This window comes from Scyliorhinus canicula, chromosome 23, assembly GCF_902713615.1.
Source record: "Scyliorhinus canicula chromosome 23, sScyCan1.1, whole genome shotgun sequence".
Lineage (NCBI taxonomy): Eukaryota > Metazoa > Chordata > Chondrichthyes > Carcharhiniformes > Scyliorhinidae > Scyliorhinus > Scyliorhinus canicula.
In genome coordinates, this window is record NC_052168.1 from 24164243 (window position 1) to 24183912 (window position 19670).

General features: G+C 51.2%; 1 protein-coding gene across 5 annotated transcripts in view; it reads right to left on the bottom strand.

The window, feature by feature from the left end:
* Nucleotides 1–19670, bottom strand: part of LOC119956443 (ankyrin repeat and fibronectin type-III domain-containing protein 1-like) — a 320281-nt gene that overhangs the window by 209060 nt on the left and 91551 nt on the right. The window contains exon 1 of one of the 5 annotated variants that reach the window (XM_038783681.1): nt 4406–4550. The exons of the other annotated variants lie outside the window; for them this stretch is intronic. The gene's annotated coding sequence lies outside the window, so the exon portion shown is untranslated. Of the gene's footprint in view, nt 1–4405; nt 4551–19670 lie in introns of those variants that run through there. 5 annotated transcript variants of the gene reach the window in all.

Here is a 19670-nt window from a genome sequence, read left to right on the forward strand (position 1 = left end):
AGAAATATAAATAAAATTAACAGAATAACACCCTTAGATAACATTGCCATGGAATAAGTATTCAATTTTTTGCTCTTTAAGCTTTTGAAATAAGTCTATAATTTGATTGGCTACCTCTTTTGTGTTGAGATATGTAACACAGGAGATTTAACCTCTCCCGTCTCTCAACATGGGTCCCACCCCCTTAATTTGAAGATAATTTACATTTATTTTTTTTGCTTGTAATCTTGGCTCAAATCGTGTACGCGTTTGTTTTTGCTGACTGACTCATGCCTGCCACGAAAAACATTGCTTCAGAATGGGATGCTAATTCCTGCATATTGTGAATACCTCATCAAAATGAGAAGGGTTAGTGCTAGGAAATGGATAATTTTCCTACTTTTCTCACCCATATCGAGCGCACACTGGTCAACCATGACATAGGCGGGCGCACGTTGAAGCTACTACCCTGTTCCAAGAATTATATGCAACCATAGAAAGCCATCTTCAACAAGGCCATGGTCAGATTCCCCCTTCCTCGGATCGCCGACTCTCTTGCCCCATCTGGGGGGAACAGCTAATTAAATACCAACAATTACTTGCACCAAAGTCGCGGCAATTTTTGAGACCGAGGGACATAGAGGCCTAGCGGAGGTAGGCCATGCAGCCCATCGTGTTTGCTCCGCCATTTAATGAGATCATGGCTGATTTGACATAATCCTCAACTGCACTTTCCCACCTTGTCTCCAGAACTCTTGGTCCCCTTACTAATTAATAACCTGTCTACCTTCTCGGTGCATAAGACTGGAGAAGGCCAATCAGCCCCTCAAACCTGTTCTGTCATTCGATTGAATCATGGGTGACCTGTAACTTATACCCACCTTGGTTCCACATCCCTTAATGCCCTTGCCAATCAAAAATCTATCAATCCCACTTCTCGGGCCGGATTCTCCGCCGTCGGGATGACCCGTTTTGCTGGTGGTCCGGGGGTTTTCCGACGGCGTGGGACTGCCCCACAGTGGGTAACCCCATTGACCAGCCGGTGAAATGGAGCATCCTGCCGGTGTGCTGAACCAGAAATCGAGTGTGGCTGGATGGAGAATCCAGTCCCCGAACCTTTCAATTGACTCCCAGTTCCAGCAGTTTTTTGGGAGTGGTGGGGGTGGGGGGTGGGGGTGGGGAAGAAGAGTTCCAGGTTTCCAATACCCTATGTATGAAGAAGTGCTTATCTTGACGTCACACCTGTACAACTTAACTAATTTTAAGGCTATGCCCCCTTTTTCTGTTCTCCCTCCAGCGCCGCACACCCCGATCCCCCTACCAGCCCTGAGAGGAAATACATTTCTCTCTATTTTGAACAACTCTTTTAATCATCTTAAACACTTCAACTACATTGTGCCTTAATCTCTTGTATTCAAGAGAATAGATGCTGAGTCTATGAAATCCTTTCCAATAAGTTAACCCTTTTGGCCCTGGTATCAGGCAGGTGCATCTCCAATGCACGCTCTCTGAGAATTCTGTGGAATCACCCCCACCTCGGATGCATTTAATCTCCTGCTACCAGGGTGAATCTTCACCCGCACAGCCTCAGAAGGAGAGACAGAGAGAAAGTGAGTTATAGAATTTATAGAACAGTACAGCACAGAACAGGCCCTTCGGCCCTCAATGTTGTGCCGAGCCATGATCACCCTACTCAAACCCACGTATCCACCCTATACCCGTAACCCAACAATCCCCCCTTAACCTTACTTTTATTAGGACACTACGGGCAATTTAGCATGGCCAATCCACCTAACCCGCCCATCTTTGGACTGTGGGAGGAAACCGGAGCACCCGGAGGAAACCCACGCACACAGGGGGAGGACGTGCAGACTCCACACAGACAGTGACCCAGCCGGGAATCGAACCTGGGACCCTGGAGCTGTGAAGCATTTATGCTAACCACCATGCTACCCTGCTGCCAAGTTGTGGCCAAGGCTCTTCAACGATGGAATTTTCCACCCTGCTGGTAGAACCAGACTTCCTCTCGCTGCTGTTGCTGGGCTCATCTGGTCTTGGCTGGGAGTTTGCTGATTGTGGGGTGACCTCTGGATGGATAAAACTTGGATAATGTAAAAACTGTTGCTGTCTTGGTGATGTTACCCATAAAGTAATGATGAAAAGACCCCATTGAGGGACTGTCCATTCCACCTTTCGGTACAGGATGAATAGTCAGAAGGTTTTTCCTAGGGTGGAAGACTCAATTACAAGGGGGCACAGGTTCAAGGCCAGAGCGGGAACATTTAGGGGAGATGTACAGGGAAAGTATTTCCAGGTGGTGCGTGCCTGGACTGCTTTGCCAGTGGGGGCAGGCACAATAGCAACTTTCAAGATGTATCTTGATAGACACATGAACGGGCAGAGAGTGGAGGGATACAGATCCTTTGGGCAATAAATAGCAGGTCTAAATAAGGAATCTGGATCGGCGCATGATTGGTGGGCCGAAGGGCCTGTTCCTGTGCTGTAATGTTCTTTGTTCTATCTCCAACTCTTGGCCTAAGTGACACAAAAGATTGCTCCTGCCACAGAAACATGCAGGGATCTGGTTACACAACTCCCATTCTAATGTTCCTTTTGCACCTCTTATTATCCCAGAAAGATGGCAGTACAGATGAGGAACATCCTGCCCATGAATTATATAACTGACCTTACTCCATGGGGACTTGCCGTCTGCTGCAAAATTTCCCTTGAGTCCAGCACCTGATGAGAACTGGATGTCAAGTGCAGACAGGGGGAGACCATGTTGAGAGTATGGGAGCATTTTCCCAATCTCATGCTGCATCTCTAAGTAGATGGCTTCGCTCTTTACCATATTAAGCATCCCTGAGCAGAACAAAATTTGAGTGGGAGAGTATCCTTTAGCCTGACTTACATTCAGAATGGATGCACAATCAGACAGATCCCACTGCACTCATGCGATCTTGGTGCACATTTTTTATATTTCACCCAGGTGACTCTACAGAGGAAAATCATCCTCTCAGTCTGTGTCTAAACACAGGTGGGGTTATTGTCCTTAAAACAGGAAAGGCAAAGTGGAATAGAGGGATTCTAAATTATAGAACATAGAACAGTACAGCACAGAACAGGCCCTTCGGCCCTCAATGTTGTGCCGAGCCATGATCACCCTACTCAAACCCACGTATCCACCCTATACCTGTAACCCAACAACCCCCCCTTAACCTTACTTTTATTAGGACACTACGGGCAATTTAGCATGACCAATCCACCTAACCCGCACATCTTTGGACTGTGGGAGGAAACCGGAGCACCCGGAGGAAACCCACGCACACAGGGGGAGGACGTGCAGACTCCACACAGACAGTGACCCAGCCGGGAATCGAACCTGGGACCCTGGAGCTGTGAAGCATTTATGCTAACCACCATGCTACCCTGCTGCCCCAATTATGAAAGGTTTTTATTGAGTAGAGAGGGAGAAACTGTTTCCACTGGAAGAAGGACTGGTAACCAGAGAATACAGTATTAAGGTAATTAAAAAATATATCCTGATGGGAGATTAATAGAATCTTTTCCCCCCTGTGAGCTATTATGATCTAAAATACACTGTCTGAGAGGGCAATGGAAGCAGATTCAATCGTACTTTTCAAAAGGGAATTGGATAAATACTTGAAAAGGAACTTTCCATCGGAAAAGACCAGGGGAGTGGGATTAATTGAATGGCTCTTTGAAAGAACTGGCATTGTTTCAAGCACTGAATAGCCAGCCGCCTTCTGTACTGTACATGATTGCATAATTCGTAAAGCACAGTGATTATGAACCACTGAGCCTCTCCTGGAATGATTTTAACAAGAAAATTTGCTCTCCCTCTTGACCATTTCCCTAAGAAAAGAGTAAGAGCCGCCCTATATCTTCCACCAGTTACTTCTATTAGAGTGCACTGACTTTTGTAGCTTTCCTAAATGTCATTGTTTGACGTTAGCACCTCACTCTGAGGAGTCAGTATCTATACAACCGTGGCACATAACCTGGTTAGCAGAATGTAGAAAATATTTCATGTACATCTATATATTCATCAAGGTCTGTCAGATAATTAGGTGCTTGCATAGGAAATGTATAAAAATGCCTCTGACTGTCTACTCCGACAGCACAGTCACGTACAACATTCAGTATATTGCTGCTTCTCAAATACAAAACCAAATATGCCACTCTCTTTCTCGCACCCTGCACATTTGCCCACCCCGAACAGCTTTATGGAGCCGACAGAACTGGGAGCCAGCTGAATCGTTGTAGCACTTCACATTTTCAATTTAGTACTGGGTGTTTGCTATTGTGCTTGAACGGCTATCACGCAACGATGCTAGAACAAATGCTAACTTTAAAAGGAAATAAAATCAGAAGGAATACTCCATCCACAGAACGGAGGACCTACCGGTTTTCTGCCATTCAGAGTTACTTCCAGCAGACCAGTTTGAAATGTGGAGCCTGACAGGTGAGCAACACAACCCCGAGTAGAGCCAACAGCGTCACAGTAAAGTACAGTTTCCTGCTTTCAGTGAAGCAGAGGGGGGTTGAAGCAGGAAGCCTGCAAGCTTATCGCAAAAAGTGTAGAATTACGTAGGAGGCCACATACTAAACACTGACTAAATCAGTGAAAAGGCATGTTATGTTAGAGAGGAAGTTTGAATTCTAAAATAAACAATTACTTTTGTCCCCACAAGGCTAGTAACCATACAAGGTCAGCCTAATTGTCTTCCAGTCTATGTCTGTGTATTTACATTGTGTATCTATCATATGTCCTCTGTTTTTCATGTATGGAACAATCTGTCTGGACTGTACGCAGAACAATACTTTTCACTGTACATGTGACAATAAATCAAATCCAAATCAATTTGGCAGTGTTTATTAAACCATATTATTCTTTTGGCAACACAGTGATGGATCTGGTGGAGATGTAAAACTACATTTGCCAGTTCAGTGTCAATTTGAAATTGTGGACACTTTTTGGTAAAATGGGTATCATGTTGAGCTGATGCATATGGGCCACCAAGGGCAATTGTGACAATTTAACAATCCCAAATAATAATGATAAAATGTTGACGGCACATGCTGCACTGTCCCAATTCTCATGAAGCCTGACTCATTCTGGTTTTTCTCACATTTCTAAACTTGTACAGTGGAGTCATCTCAGAGAAGGACTGGGGAATAGAACAAAGGATAGAGAAAAGTACAGCACAGGAATAGGCCCTTCGGCCCTCCAAGCCTGCACCAACCAGGTCCGTCTAACCTAAAAGCAGCAGGATCTGGCCATTCAGCCCCTTGAACTTGCTCCGCTGTTCAATAAGATCATTGCTGATCCACCTCTGCATTATCCCTAATTCCTTCAGCATTCAACAATCTGTCAATCTCTGACTTGAATATGCTTAGGGGCTGAACATCCACTTAGGCCACACTTGGAGTATAGTGTTCAATTCTATGTATTTGTATTTGTCAAGATGCCCCTTAAACGTCACTATCCTACCTGCTTCCATCACCTCCTCCGGCAGCGAGTTCCAGGCTCCCACCACCCTCTGTGTAAAAAGCTTCCCTCACACATTTCCTCTAAACTTTGCCCCTCACACCTTAAACCTATGTTCCCAAGTAATTGACTCTTCCACCCTGGGAAAAAGCTTCTGACTATCTATTCTGTCCATGCCCATCATAATCTTGCTGACCTCTATCAGGTTGCCCCTCAACCTCCGTCGTTCCAGTGAGAACAAACAGTTTATCCAACCTCTCCTCATAGCAAATGCTCTTCATACCAGGCAACATCCTGGTAAAACTCTTCTGTACTCTCTCCAAAGCCTCCACATCCTTCCGCTTGTTTGGCGACCAGAATTGAATACTATGGGCGGAGTTCTCCGCTCCCACGCCGCATCGGGGAGGCCGTCGTGAACTCGGCCAAGTTTCACGACGGCCTCAGAGGCCGCTCCTCTCACCCTATTCACCCCCCCCAGGGGGCTAGGAGCGGCGCTCCATAAATCTCGGCCGCCGGGCCTTGACGCTTGCGTCAAGGCGGCGTGCCGAGAATGAGGCGACAGTGGCGCCTCAGTGACGTCAGCCGCGCATGCGCAGGTTGGCCGCTCCAACCCGCGCATGCGCGGCTGACGTCATGACAGCTGCCGGCTCCAACCCCCGCATGCGCGGTTGCCGTCTTCCCCTCCGCTGCCCCGCAAGACATGATGGCTTGATCTTGCGGGGTGGCGGAGGGGAAAGAGTGCGTCGCTTGGAGATGCCGGCCCGACGATCGGTGGGCACCGATCGCGGGCCAGTCCCCTCCCAAGCACGGCCGTGGTGCTCACTCCCCTCTCCGCCCCCCATAAGCCACAAACGAAGATTGACGCCATGTTCACGACGGCAGTGACCAGGGGCGGGATTCTCCGACCCCACGCAGGGTCGGAGAATTGGCGGGAAGCGGCGTCATTTCCGCTCCCGCAGGTTTCGTAATTCTCCCGCCGGAAAAAAACCGGCGTTGTGCAAATCCCGTCGGCGGCCTGTGAAAACAGCTGGCGCCGGCGGGATTTCATTTTATTTGCACTGACCTGAAATCTCCGGCCCGGATGGGCCGAAGTCCCGCCGACGTGGCCACGGGTCACGTCGGCGCAAATCAGAGTTGGTTTAAAACGGCGTCAACCATTGATGATGGCTGACGCCGTTCAGTGTCGGGGGTGGGTTGCGGCCATGGGGGGGGGGGGTGGGTTGCGGCCATGGGGGGGGGGGGTTGCGGCCATCGGGGGAGTGGGTTGCGGCATCGGGGGGGTGGGTTGCGGCCATCGGGGGGTTGCGTTGCGGCCATCGGGGGGTTGCGGCCATCGGGGGGGTTGCGGCCATCGGGGGGGGGGGGGGTGGGTTGCGGCCATCGGGGGGTTGCGTTGCGGCCATCGGGGGGGTGGGTTGCGGCCATGGGGGGGGGTGGGTTGCGGCCATCGGGGGGGGGGGTGGGTTGCGGCATCGGGGGGGGTTTGGGGGCAGCGGCGGGCAGAGAGGGGGGGGCGACGGATGCCCGGGGCCAACGCCCCCCCCCCCCTCTGTACGCCGCTGCCCCCTACCCTCACCACCCCTACCTCCCTCCAACGCCCCTACCCCCCTCCCCACCACCCCTACCCCCCTCCAACGCCGCCCCCCATCTCTCGCAACGCCGCAACCGCCCCCCCCCTCAACGCCGGGTTCCCCCCCCCCCTCAACGCCGGGTTCCCCCCCCCTCAACGCCGGGTTCCCCCCCCCCCCTCCTCAACGCCGCAACCCCCCACCCTCAACGCCGCAACCCACACCCCGTCCCCCTCCCTCTGAAGGCCGGTACCCACACCCCCCCCCCTCTCCTCCTCCCCCCCTTCCTTCCTCCTCCCCCCTTTCCTTCCTCCTCCCCCCTCCTCCCCCCCTTCCTTCCTCCTTCCCCCCTTCCTTCCTCCGTTAGTTGGGGGGGGGGGGGGGGTGGGTGCGGCGTTGGAGTGGGGTAGGGGTGGTGAAGGGGGTAGGGGTGGTGAGGGGAGGGGGTTGGGGTAGGGGCAGCGGCGTGCAGAGGAGGGGGGCGACGGATGCCCGGGGCCAATGCACCGTCGCCCCCCCTCTGCACGCAGCTGCCCCTACCCCAACCCCCTCCCTTCACCACCCCTACCCCCTTCACCACCCCTACCCCCCTCCAACGCCGCACCCCCACACCCCCACTAACGCCGCACCCCCCCCCCCCCCACTAACAGAGGAAGGAGGAGAGAGGGGGGGAGGAGAGAGGGGGGGAGGGGGGGGGAGGAGAGAGGGGGGGAGGGGGGGGGAGGAGAGGGGGGGGAGGAGAGGGGGGGGGAGGAGGAGAGAGGGGGGGGAGGAGGAGAGAGGGGGGGGGAGGAGGATAGAGGGGGGGGGGAGGAGGAGAGAGGGGGGGGGGAGGAGGAGAGAGGGGGGGAGGAGGAGAGAGGGGGGGGAGGAGGAGAGAGGGGGGGGAGGAGGAGAGAGGGGGGGGGTGTGGGTACCGGCCTTCAGAGGGAGGGGGACGGGGTGTGGGTACCGGCATTGGGGGGGGGGGGGGGACCGGCATTGAGGGGGGGGACCCGGCGTTGAGGGGGGGGGACCCGGCGTTGAGGGGGGGGGGACCCGGCGTTGAGGGGGGGGGGGCGGCGTTGAGGGGGGGGGGGACCCGGCGGTGAGGGGGGGGGACCCGGCGGTGAGGGGGGGGGGGGAGACCCGGCGTTGGAGGGGGGTAGGGGTGGTGGGGAGGGGGGTAGGGGTGGTGGGGAGGGGGGTAGGGGTGGCGGGGAGGGGGGTAGGGGTGGCGGGGAGGGGGGTAGGGGTGGCGGGGAGGGGGGTAGGGGTGGCGGGGAGGGGGGTAGGGGTGGCGGGGAGGGAGGTAGGGGTGGTGAGGAGGGAGGTAGGGGTGGTGAGGAGGGGTTGAGGTAGGGGTGGTGAGGGGGGTTGAGGTAGGGGTGGTGAGGGGGGGTTGAGGTAGGGGTGGTGAGGGGGGGTTGAGGTAGGGGTGGTGAGGGGGGGTTGAGGTAGGGGTGGTGAGGGGTTGTTGAGGTAGGGGTGGTGAGGGGGGGTTGAGGTAGGGGTGGTGAGGGGGGGTTGAGGTAGGGGTGGTGAGGGGGGGTTGAGGTAGGGGGGGTTGAGGTAGGGGTGGTGAGGGGGGGGTTGGGGTAGGGGGCAGCGGCGTACAGGGGGGGGGGCGACGGTGCGTTGGCCCCGGGCATCCGTCGCCCCCCAAATGCCGGAACACACCCCCCCCCCCAAATGCCGGAACACACCCCCCCCCCAAATGCCGGAACACACACCCCCTCCCCCAAATGCCGGAACACACACCCCCCCCTGTCTCTCTCCTCCTTATCCTCCAAAAAACGCCGGGTCTCACCACTTCCGCAGCTGGTGAAACTGACGCGTATCGCGTCAGTCAGCTGCTAGCCCCTCCGGGAACGGAGAATAGCGGCCTTCAAGAAGGCCCCGGCGCCGGAGTGATTGACACCGATTTTTCTCGCAGGCAACCCGCGTTACGAAGGGCTACGGAGAATCCCGCCCCAGGTGTGGTTGTCGCCGGCGTGAACAGGTCGGAAACGTCAGGCCGCTCGGCCCATCTGGGCCGGAGAATCGCCGGTCACCATGGAAAACGGCGAGCGGCGATTCTGCGAGCGGGGTGGGAGAAGAATCACAGTGGGTGCCGGGGCTGCGTGTCATGAGTCGCCCGGCACTCTCGCGATTCTCCCACCCGGCGTGGGGAGCGGAGAATTCCGCCCTATGGACCTGATTCTCTCAAAGAAATTTCAAACTTAATTTTGGGCGCGATTCTCCGCAAATGCGGAGAGTCGCGAAGGCTGCCGTGAAACTGGCCGTGTTTCACGGCAGCCTCCGCACCCCCTCCCGGGACCCGATTCTGCTCCCCGGTCGGGGCTAGCAGCGTGGCCCCGTGAACCACGGCATCGCAGGCTTAGTGAACTTCGCCAAGCCCGCGCGCCAAGGGTAACGGCGGCTGACGCGCACGATGGCGTCAGCCGCGCATGCGCGGATTGGACGGCTCCAACCCACGCATGCGCGGATGATATCATCACGCATATGCGTGAAACCCGCGCATGCGCGGGCCGTCATGCCCCTCAGCCGCCCCGCGGACTGATCCAGCGGGGCGGTGGAGGAACAAAGAGTGCGCGGGGTTTGGACCTGCTGCCCGCGATCGGTGCCCACAGATCGCGGGCCCATGCCACCGTTGGCACGGCCGTGGTGCGGCCGTGCCAATCGGTGCCTTGGTTCTCCAGAACGGCACTTTGCGGCCGTTTTCACGAACGGTGAGAGCAGGTGTGTTGGAGTTCGTGAAAACGGCCGTAAAGGCCTGGGAAATCGGCCCATCGGATAGGGGAGAATCGCTGCTCGCCGTAAAAAAACGGCGAGCAGCGATTCATGTCATGGGGCGGCCGTGGGGGGGGGGGGGGGAGAATAGCGGGAGGTCGGGAAAAATGTCTGGAAGGCCCTCCCGCTATTCTCCGACCCGTCGTGGGCAGCGGATAATCGCGCCCAATATGTGGTGGGTTTTTCCAGGAATTCCGCACTGCTATTAAATGACACCAGGGGCGAAATTCACCGAAGTCCATCGTGACGCCCTTGACCGGCGGGCAAAAACGGCGCTGGTGACTCCGGCGTCAGGTTCCGCTTATCAGCCCGAAATCTCCCGTCCCGAAAGGGCCAGCAGCGGAGTGACGCTGTACGCGTCAGTTTCACCCGCTGCGGAAGTGGCGCGTCGGTTGACGTCGGGCGACATCATCAACGCCGCCCGGCGAACATGATATAAATAGCGCCATCCCCCCCCCCCCCCCCCCCCCCCCCCCGCCCGTGGCCACGTCGGCGGGACTTCGGCCCATCCGGGCCGGAGAATAATTAGGCCTCAATAAACAATGGCATCCCGCCGGCGCTAGCCGTTCTCCGAGGCGGGCGGCGGGATTTGAAGAACGCCGTTTTATGGCGGGTCGGAGAATTTTGAACATGGCGGGAGCGGGATTATCGGCGCCCCCGGGCGATTCTCCGACCCTGCGTGGGGTTGGAGAATTTTGCCCATAGTCATTTATTTTGGGCCGTGGAGGGTTTCTCACAGGTTTAGTCCAGACTTAGAATTTTTTTTAGCACTGGGGAGCTGACCTCAGAGACCGGGCCACCATTATGAAAGGGTACCGCAATATCTAATGAGCTTGTGGGTCCACCCCCACCCATGGGAAATGTCACCCCCCACCCCCCACACACATGGACACTACCCCACACTGCCCAAGCGAGGACACCCCACTATGACACCCCCTTTTCAGGCCCTCCATCCATCACCAGCCCAACCTCCAACTGCTCTGCACTCCCCCACTCTTCAAACCCCCCCCCCCTCCACCCTCATTTTATAGGCATGGCTTCCCTCACCCCCTTGGCAATGCCACCCTGGCACTCGGGCACTGTTGCACTGCCACCCTGGTACCCAGACAGTGCTCCTGCTGGCTTGGCAGTGCCATCTTGGGCACCTTGTCAGTGCCAGGGTGGCAGTACCAAGGTGCCATCTGGGCAGTACCAAGGTGCCCACGTTCCAGAGGGAGGGCCAGAGAGCCACCCTGCACTTACCCTGACCAGCCTGGGGTCTTCATGGCCCGGGAGACTCGTTGGGTGCCGTTCCACCTTTATGTGGACCAGCACTGATCGGTACCAGCCTGGCTGCAGCCTCCCTGGGGAGGCCGAAGAATCGAGGGAGTTCGCTGGATCCCATGCAGGAAGGTCGAAAGTAGGTTTACGACCTACTTCCACGAACGTCAATTGGTTTCACCCATTTGGGGCGAGGTTCTGACCGATGTCTCGCGGGACTTCAGAGAATCCTGGGAGGCATGGAGTCTTTCAGGAAGCTCGTTGAAGGCATCTCCCGGCATTCTCCAGCCACGTTGCGCTCAGGCGAGAGCACAATGTGGCCGGAGATTTGCGCCCGCACCCTATATTCCAAGTGCGCCCTAAAAAGCCCCAACATGACTTGCCAGTTTTTAAACTCAATGCCCCGGCTGCTGAAAGCAAGCATGCCGTATGCCTTCTTGACTTTGTCCCAGTTAAAATTTTAAAAAACAGGCCTCCCAGCCCTCACCCTTCCTTACTTCACAAACAACCCCATGCCCTGTCCAGCCGCCTCGTGACCTGCAACTACCCTCCAATGGACCCTCATACCCTCTATGCCAAGCTATGCCCTTCCATCCACCCCCCCCCCCCCCCCCCCCATGGCCCCATTATATTTATGCCCCATTTAGGCAGCACGGTAGCATGGTGGTTAGCATAAATGCTTCACAGCACCAGGGTCCCAGGTTTGATTCCCGGCTGGGTCACTGTCTGTGCGGAGTCTGCACGTCCTCCCCGTGTGTGCGTGGGTTTCCTCCGGGTGCTCCGGTTTCCTCCCACAGTCCAAAGATGTGCGGGTTAGGTGGATTGGCCATGCTAAATTGCCCGTAGTGTCCTAAAAAAAGTAAGGTGGGGGGGGTTTTTGGGTTACGGGTATAGGGTGGATACGTGGGTTTGAGTAGGGTGATCATTGCTCGGCACAACATTGAGGGCCGAAGGGCCTGTTCTGTGCTGTACTGTTCTATGTTCCAAGCGATTTTTCACAGTGCTCAGCAAAGGTTTATACCAACAAAAAGGAAGGACGGAAGAAAGAGGGAAAATCAACCGTGGATATCTAAGGAAATAAGGGAGAGTATCAAATTGAAGGAAAAAGCGTATAAAGTGGCAAAGATTGCAGGGAGATTAGAGGACTGGGAAATCTTTAGGGGGCAACAGAAAGCTACTAAAAAAGCTATAAAGAAGAGTAAGATAGAGTATGAGAGTAAACTTGCTCACAATATAAAAACAGACAGTAAAAGTTTTTACAAATATATAAGACAAAAAAGAGTGGCTAAGGTAAATATTGGTCCTTTAGAGGATGAGAAGGGAGTTTTAATAATGGGAAATGAGGAAATGGCTGAGGAACTGAACAGGTTTTTTGGGTCGGTCTTCACAGTGGAAGACCAAGGGTAATGTGTCCAAGTTTGCAGATGACACTAAGATGAGTGGTTAAGCGAAAAGTGCAGAGGATACTGGAAGTCTGCAGAGGGATTTGGATAGGTTAAGTGAATGGGCTAGGGTCTGGCAGATGGAATACAATGTTGACAAATGTGAGGTTATCCATTTTGGTAGGAATAACAGCAAACGGGATTATTATTTAAACAATAAAATATTAAAGCATGTCGCTGTTCAGAGAGACTTGGGTGTGCTAGTGCATGAGTCACAGAAGGTTGGTTTACAAGTGCAACAGGTGATTAAGAAGGCAAATGGAATTTTGTCCTTCATTGCTAGAGGGATGGAGTTTAAGACTAGGGAGGTTATGTTGCAATTGTATAAGGTGTTAGTGCGGCCACACCTGGAGTATTGTGTTCAGTTTTGGTCTCCTTACTTGAGAAAGGACGTACTGGCGCTGGAGGGTGTGCAGAGGAGATTCACTAGGTTAATCCCAGAGCTGAAGGGGTTGGATTATGAGGAGAGGTTGAGTAGACTGGGACTGTACTCGTTGGAATTTAGAAGGATGAGGGGGGATCTTATAGAAACATTTAAAATTATGAAGGGAATAGATAGGATAGATGCGGGCAGGTTGTTTCCACTGGCGGGTGATAGCAGAACTAGGGGACATAGCCTCAAAGGGGAAGTAGATTTAGGACTGAGTTTAGGAGGAACTTCTTCACCCAAAGGGTTGTGAATCTATGGAATTCCTTGCCCAGTGAAGCAGTTGAGGCTCCTTCGTTACATGTTTTTAAGGTAAAGATAGATAGTTTTTTGAAGAATAAAGGGATTAAGGGTTATGGTGTTCGGGCCGGAAAGTGGAGCTGAGTCCACAAAAGATCAGCCATGATCTAATTGAATGGCGGAGCAGGCTCGAGGGGCCAGATGGCCTACTCCTGCTCCTAATTCTTATGTTCTTATGTTCTATGTTCTATATGTTGCACGCATTCTACCCCTCTACTCAACATACACTGTAAAGAAACAATGAACCATATAGTGACCATAGGATGTGGAACAAAAAGTTGTGAAAAAAGTAATTCATTAATTACTTGCCATGTTAAAAAAAAGTTATTTCACTACAGGGCTAGAAAAATATCAATCATCCAATCCCGTTAAAGTATCAATCAATCAAGCCCTTATTCTTGAGTTAATCCACACAGACACAAATAGAACGTTCAAATTCCACAGTCACCCAAGGCCGGAACTGAATCCAGATCCCTGCACCTGTGAGGCAATTGTGCTAACCACAATGCAGCCCAATTGTTTGGAATTATTGCACAGTGGGCTAAACAGCTGGCTTGTAATGCAGAACAAGACCAGCAGCGTGGGTTCAATTCCCTTACCAGCCTTACACAGTAACTTCATTTGAAGCCTACTTGTGACAATAAGCGATTTTAATTTCAAATAAACGTTGTGAAATTGACAGCAGAGATCAGAGAACCAGAATTGTCAGTCAAGCAACAAGCAATGTTTCTCTGGGGCTCAGGTGTTTCAACAAGCGTAATGGATTTCTGGGCTCTCCAAGCCTCTATATATTATGAAACAACAAAGAATTGGGACACCATTGTGTGTCTGGAATACGAGGGCCATGGAGGGCACAGATTTAGAATTGGCACTCTCCTCTGTCCAGTGAGGCATTAATTCACTGCTACAGCCTGAGATTTCATGAGAACATAAGAACTAGGAGCAGGAGTAGGCCATCTGGCCCCTCGAGCCTGCTCCGCTATTCAATGAGATCATGGCTGATCTTTTGTGGACTCAGCTCCACTTTCCGGAGTGAACACCATAACCATTAATCCCTTTATTCTTCAAAAAACTATCTATCCTTATCTTAAAAACATTTAATGAAGGAGCCTCAACTGCTTCACTGGGCAAGGAATTCCATAGATTCACAACCTTTTGGGTGAAGACGTTTCTCCTAAACAAAGTCCTAAATCTACTTCCCCTTATTTTGAGACTATGCCCCCTAGTTCTGCTTTCACCCGCCAGTGGAAACAACCTGCTCGTATCTATATTTTATATGTTTCTATAAGATCCCCCCTCATCCTTTTAAATTCCAACGAGTACAATCCCAGTCTACTCAACCTCTCCTCGCAATCCAACCCTTTCAGCTCTGGGATTAACCTAGCGAATCTCCTCTGCACACCCTCCAGCGCCAGTACGTCCTTTCTCAGGTAAGGAGACCGAAACTGAACACAATACTCCACCTTATACAATTGCAGCATAACCTCCCTAGTCTTAAACTCCATCCCTCTAGCAATGAAGGACAAAATTCCATTTGCTTTCTTAATCACCTGTTGCACCTGGGCTGGTTTAGCTCACTCGGCTAAATCGCTGGCTTTTAAAGCAGACCAAGCAGGCCAGCAGCACGGTTCGATTCCCGTACCAGCCACCCCGGACAGACGCCGGAATGTGGCGACTAGGGGCTTTTCACAGTAACTTCATTGAAGCCTACTCGTGACAATAAGCGATTTTCATTTTTTCATTTTTCATTTTTCACCTGTAAACCAACTTTTTGCGACTCATGCACGAGCACACCCAGGTCTCTCTGCACAGCAACATGTTTTAATATTTTATCATTTAAATAATAATCAGTTTTGCTGTTATTCCTACCAAAACGGATATCCTCACATTTGTCAACATTGCATTCCATCTGCCAGATCTTAGCCCATTCACTGAGCCTATCCAAATCCCTCTGCAGACTTCCGGTATCCTCTGCACTTTTTCCATCACCACTCATCTTAGCGTCGTCTGCAAACTTGGACACATTGCACTTGGTCCCCAACTCCAAATCATCTATGTAAATTGTGAACAATTGTGGGCCCAACAATGATTCCTGAGGGATGCCACTAGCTACTGATTGCCAACCAGAGAAACACCCATTAATCCCCACGCTTTGCTTTCTATTAATTAACCAATCCTCTATCCATGCTACTACTTAATGCCACGCATCTTTATCTTATGCAGCAACCTTTTGTGTGGCACCTTGTCAAAGGCTTTCTCGAAATCCAGATATACCACATCCATTGGCTCCCCATTATCTACCGCTCTGGTAATGTCCTCAAAAAATTCCACTATATTTGTTAGGCACGACCTGCCCTTTATGAACCCTTGCTGCGTCTGCCCAATGGGACAATTTCCATCCAGATTACTCGCTATTTCTTCCCTACTACCGAAGTTAAGCTCACTGGCCTACAATTACCCGCTTTCTGCCTACCTCCTTTTTTAAACAGTGGTGTCACGTTTGCTAATTTCCAATCCGCCGGGACCACCCCAGAGTCTAGTGAATTTGGTAAATTATCACTAGTGCATTTGCAATTTCCCTAGCCATCGCTTTTAGCACTCTGGGATGCATTCCATCAGGGCCAGGAGACCTGTTTACCTTTAGCCCCATTAGCTTGCCCATCACTACCTCCTTAGTGCTTACAATCATCTCAAGGTCCTCACCTGTCATAGCCTAATTTCTATCAGTCACTAGCTTGTTATTTGTGTCTTCCACTGTGAAGATCGCGCCAAACAACCTGTTCAGTTCCTCAGCCATTACCGCATCTCCCATTATTAAAACTCCCTTCTCATCCTCTAAAGGTCCAATATTTACCTTAACCACTCTTTTTTGTTTTATATATTTGTTGAAACTTTTACTATCTGTTTTTATATTCTGAGCAAGTTTACTCTCATACTCTATCTTACTCTTCTTTGTAGCTTTTTTAGTAGCTTTCTGTTGCCCCCGAAAGATTTCCCAGTCCTCTAGTCTCCCACTAATCTTTGCCACTTTGTATGCTTTTTCCTTCAATTTGATACTCTCCCTTATTTCCTTAGATATCCACGGTCGATTTTCCCTCTTTCTACCGTCCTTCTTTTTTGTTGGTATAAACCTTTGCTGAGCACTGTGAAAAATCGCTTGGAAGGTTCTCCACTGTTCTTCAACTGTTCCACCATAAAGTCTTTGCTCCCAGTCTACCTTAGCTAGTTCTTCTCTCATCCCATTGTAATCTCCTTTGTTTAAACACAAAACACTAGTATTTGATTTTACCTTCTCACCCTCCATCTGTATTTTAAATTCCACCATATTGTGATCGCTCCTTCCAAAAGGATCCCTAACTATGAGATCATTAAGCAATCCTGTCTCATTACACAGGACCAGATCTAGGACCGCTTGTTCCCTCGTAGGTTCCATTACATACTGTTCTAGGAAACTATCGCGGATACATTCACGAAACTCCGCCTCAAGGCTGCCTTGACCGGCCTGGTTAAACCAATCGACATGTAGATTAAAATCCCCCATGATAACTGCTGTACCATTTCTACTTGCATCAGTTATTTCTTTGTTTATTGCCTGCCCCACCATAATGTTACTATTTGGTGGCCTATAGACTACTATCAGTGACTTTTTCGCCTTCCTATTCCTGATTTCCACCCAAATGGATTCAACCTTATCCTCCATAGCACCGATGTCATCCCTTACTATTGCCCGGATGTCATCCTTAAATAATAGAGCCACACCACCTCCCTTACCATCCACTCTCTCCTTCCGAATAGTTTGATACCCTCGGATATTTAACTCCCAGTCGTGACCATCCTTTAACCATGTTGTCCCTTTGTTTAAGAAGGGTAGCAGGGATAATCCAGGGAATTATAGACCTGTGAGCTTGACGTCAGTGGTAGGCAAACTGTTGGAGAAGATACTGAGGGATAGGATCTATTCACATCTGGAAGAAAATAGACTTATCAGTGATAGGCAGCATGGTTTTGTGCAGGGAAGGTCATGTCTTACAAACCTAATAGAATTCTTTGAGGAAGTGACAAAGTTAATTGATGAGGGAAGGGCTGTAGATGTCATATACATGGACTTTAGTAAGGCGTTTGATAAAGTTTCCCATGGCAGGTTGATGGAAAAAGTGAGGTTGTATGGGGTTCAGGGTGTACTAGCTAGATGGATAAAGAACTGGCTGGGCAACAGGAGACAGAGAGTAGTGGTGGAAGGGAGTGTCTCAAAATGGAGAAGGGTGACTAGTGGTGTTCCACAGGGATCCGTGCTCGGACCACTGTTGTTTGTGATCTACATAAATGACCTGGAGGAAGGTATAGGTGGTCTGATTAGCAAGTTTGCAGATGATACTAAGATTGGTGGAGTTGCAGATAGCGAGGAGGACTGTCAGAGAATACAACAAAATATAGATAGATTGGAGAGTTGGGCAGAGAAATGGCAGATGGAGTTCAATCCAGGCAAATGCGAGGTGATGCATTTTGGAAGATCAAATTCAAGAGCGGACTATATGGTCAATGGAAGGGTCTTGGGGAAAATTGATGTGCAGAGAGATCTGGGAGGTCAGGTCCATTGTACCCTGAAGGTGGCAACGCAGGTTGATAGAGTGGTCAAGAAGGCATACAGCATGCTTGCCTTCATCGGACGGGGTATTGAGTACAAGAGTTGGCAGGTCATGTTACAGTTGTATAGGACTTTGATTCGGCCACATTTGGAATACTGCGTGCAGTTCTAGTCGTCACATTACCAGAAGGATGTGAATGCCTTGGAGAGGGTGCAGAGGAGGTTCACCAGGATGTTGCCTGGTATGGAGGGTGCTAGCTATGAAGAAAGGTTGAGTAGATTAGGATTGTTTTCGTTGGAAAGACGGAGGTTGAGGGGGGACCTGATTGAGGTCTACAAAATTCTGAGAGGTATGGACAGGGTGGATAGCAACAAGCTTTTCCCAAGAGTGGGGGTGTCAGTTACAAGGGGGTCACGATTTCAAAGTGAGAGGGGGAAAGTTTAAGGGAGATGTGCGTGGAAAGTTTTTTACGCAGAGGGTGGTGGGTGCCTGGAACGCTTTACCAGCGGAGGTGGTAGAGGCGGGCACGATAGCATCATTTAAGAAGCATCTAGACAGGTATATGAATGGGTGGGAACAGAGGGAAGTAGACCTTGGAAAATAGGAGACAGGTTTAGATAAAGGATCTGGATCGGCGCAGGCTGGGAGGGCCGAAGGGCCTGTTCCTGTGCTGTAATTTTCTTTGTTGTTTGTTCTTTGAATATCTTGCAGGTTAGCTCTTGGTTTTCAGACATTGCATTCCCATGTGCTTCACCTCTGCAGGCCAAAATCCAGACTCCGTAGGTGCGTGCTGGGGATAAGGGTTATCCTCTAATGAGGTGGCTCAGGAATGGATGAGGAGGTGCTACAACCAAAGTACCGACTGTGGCGCCCTGAAGATGTGATTCTGTTACCTGGACCTATTGGGTGGCAAAGTACAGTACGAGCCAACCAGGGCGTCTCATTTTGTGGCCTTCTCCTGTAGCTATCCTGTAACTGTACAAAAAGGAGGTCTGGTGCTGGATAAAGAGGAGAACCTAGTGCGCCACTCTTCCTTGGAGGAAGGGAAGGGTGAAGAGGAAGCCGAATTGCACATTCCATCCTCATAATGTCCAGTGCCGCCACTTCAATTGGAGTCAGGTTGATCAGGTCTAGCGCACCACCATCCATTCAAGAGATCTTAGAATCACTATAGTGCATGATGTGTTGGGTAAGCTGGGTCTGCGAGGACTGCGTTTACTGCAGTAGTGAGAGAGACAGGTTTCCAACACTTGAAGAAATGCAACTCGATTTTATTGAACTCTTAACTATCATACATACTTTTAACTGTGGGTTGACACTGTGCTGACTTGACTGGAGACCTGAGGCTAACCTGACCAGACTATCTTACTACCCATGGTGTATGTTCTAGTTGCTGCTCACGGGCTCTGACTGTCTCAGAGGCTGGATCCCGAGAGTGTGCGAAAACTAGTGAAATGAAAAAAATGAAAATCGCTTATTGTCACGAGTAGGCTTCAATGAAGTTACTGTGAAAAGCCCCTAGTCGCCACAATCCGGCGCCTGTCCTGGGAGGCTGGTACGGGAATCGAACCATGCTGCTGCCTGCTTGGTCTGCTTTAAAAGCCAGCGATTTAGCCCAGTGAGCTAAACCAGCCCTCTTGCTTTATAGTGGTCGTGTCCTGTCTGGTGATTGGCTGCTGTGTTCTGTGTGTTCACTGGTCATCCTGTGTGTCAATCACTGCTTGTCTGTGCACCATCATATACCTTTGTGAATATTATGACAGTTCAGGAGGTGGCCATTTGGCTCATCAAGCCTGCACTAACCCTTTGAAAGAGCACCCTAAC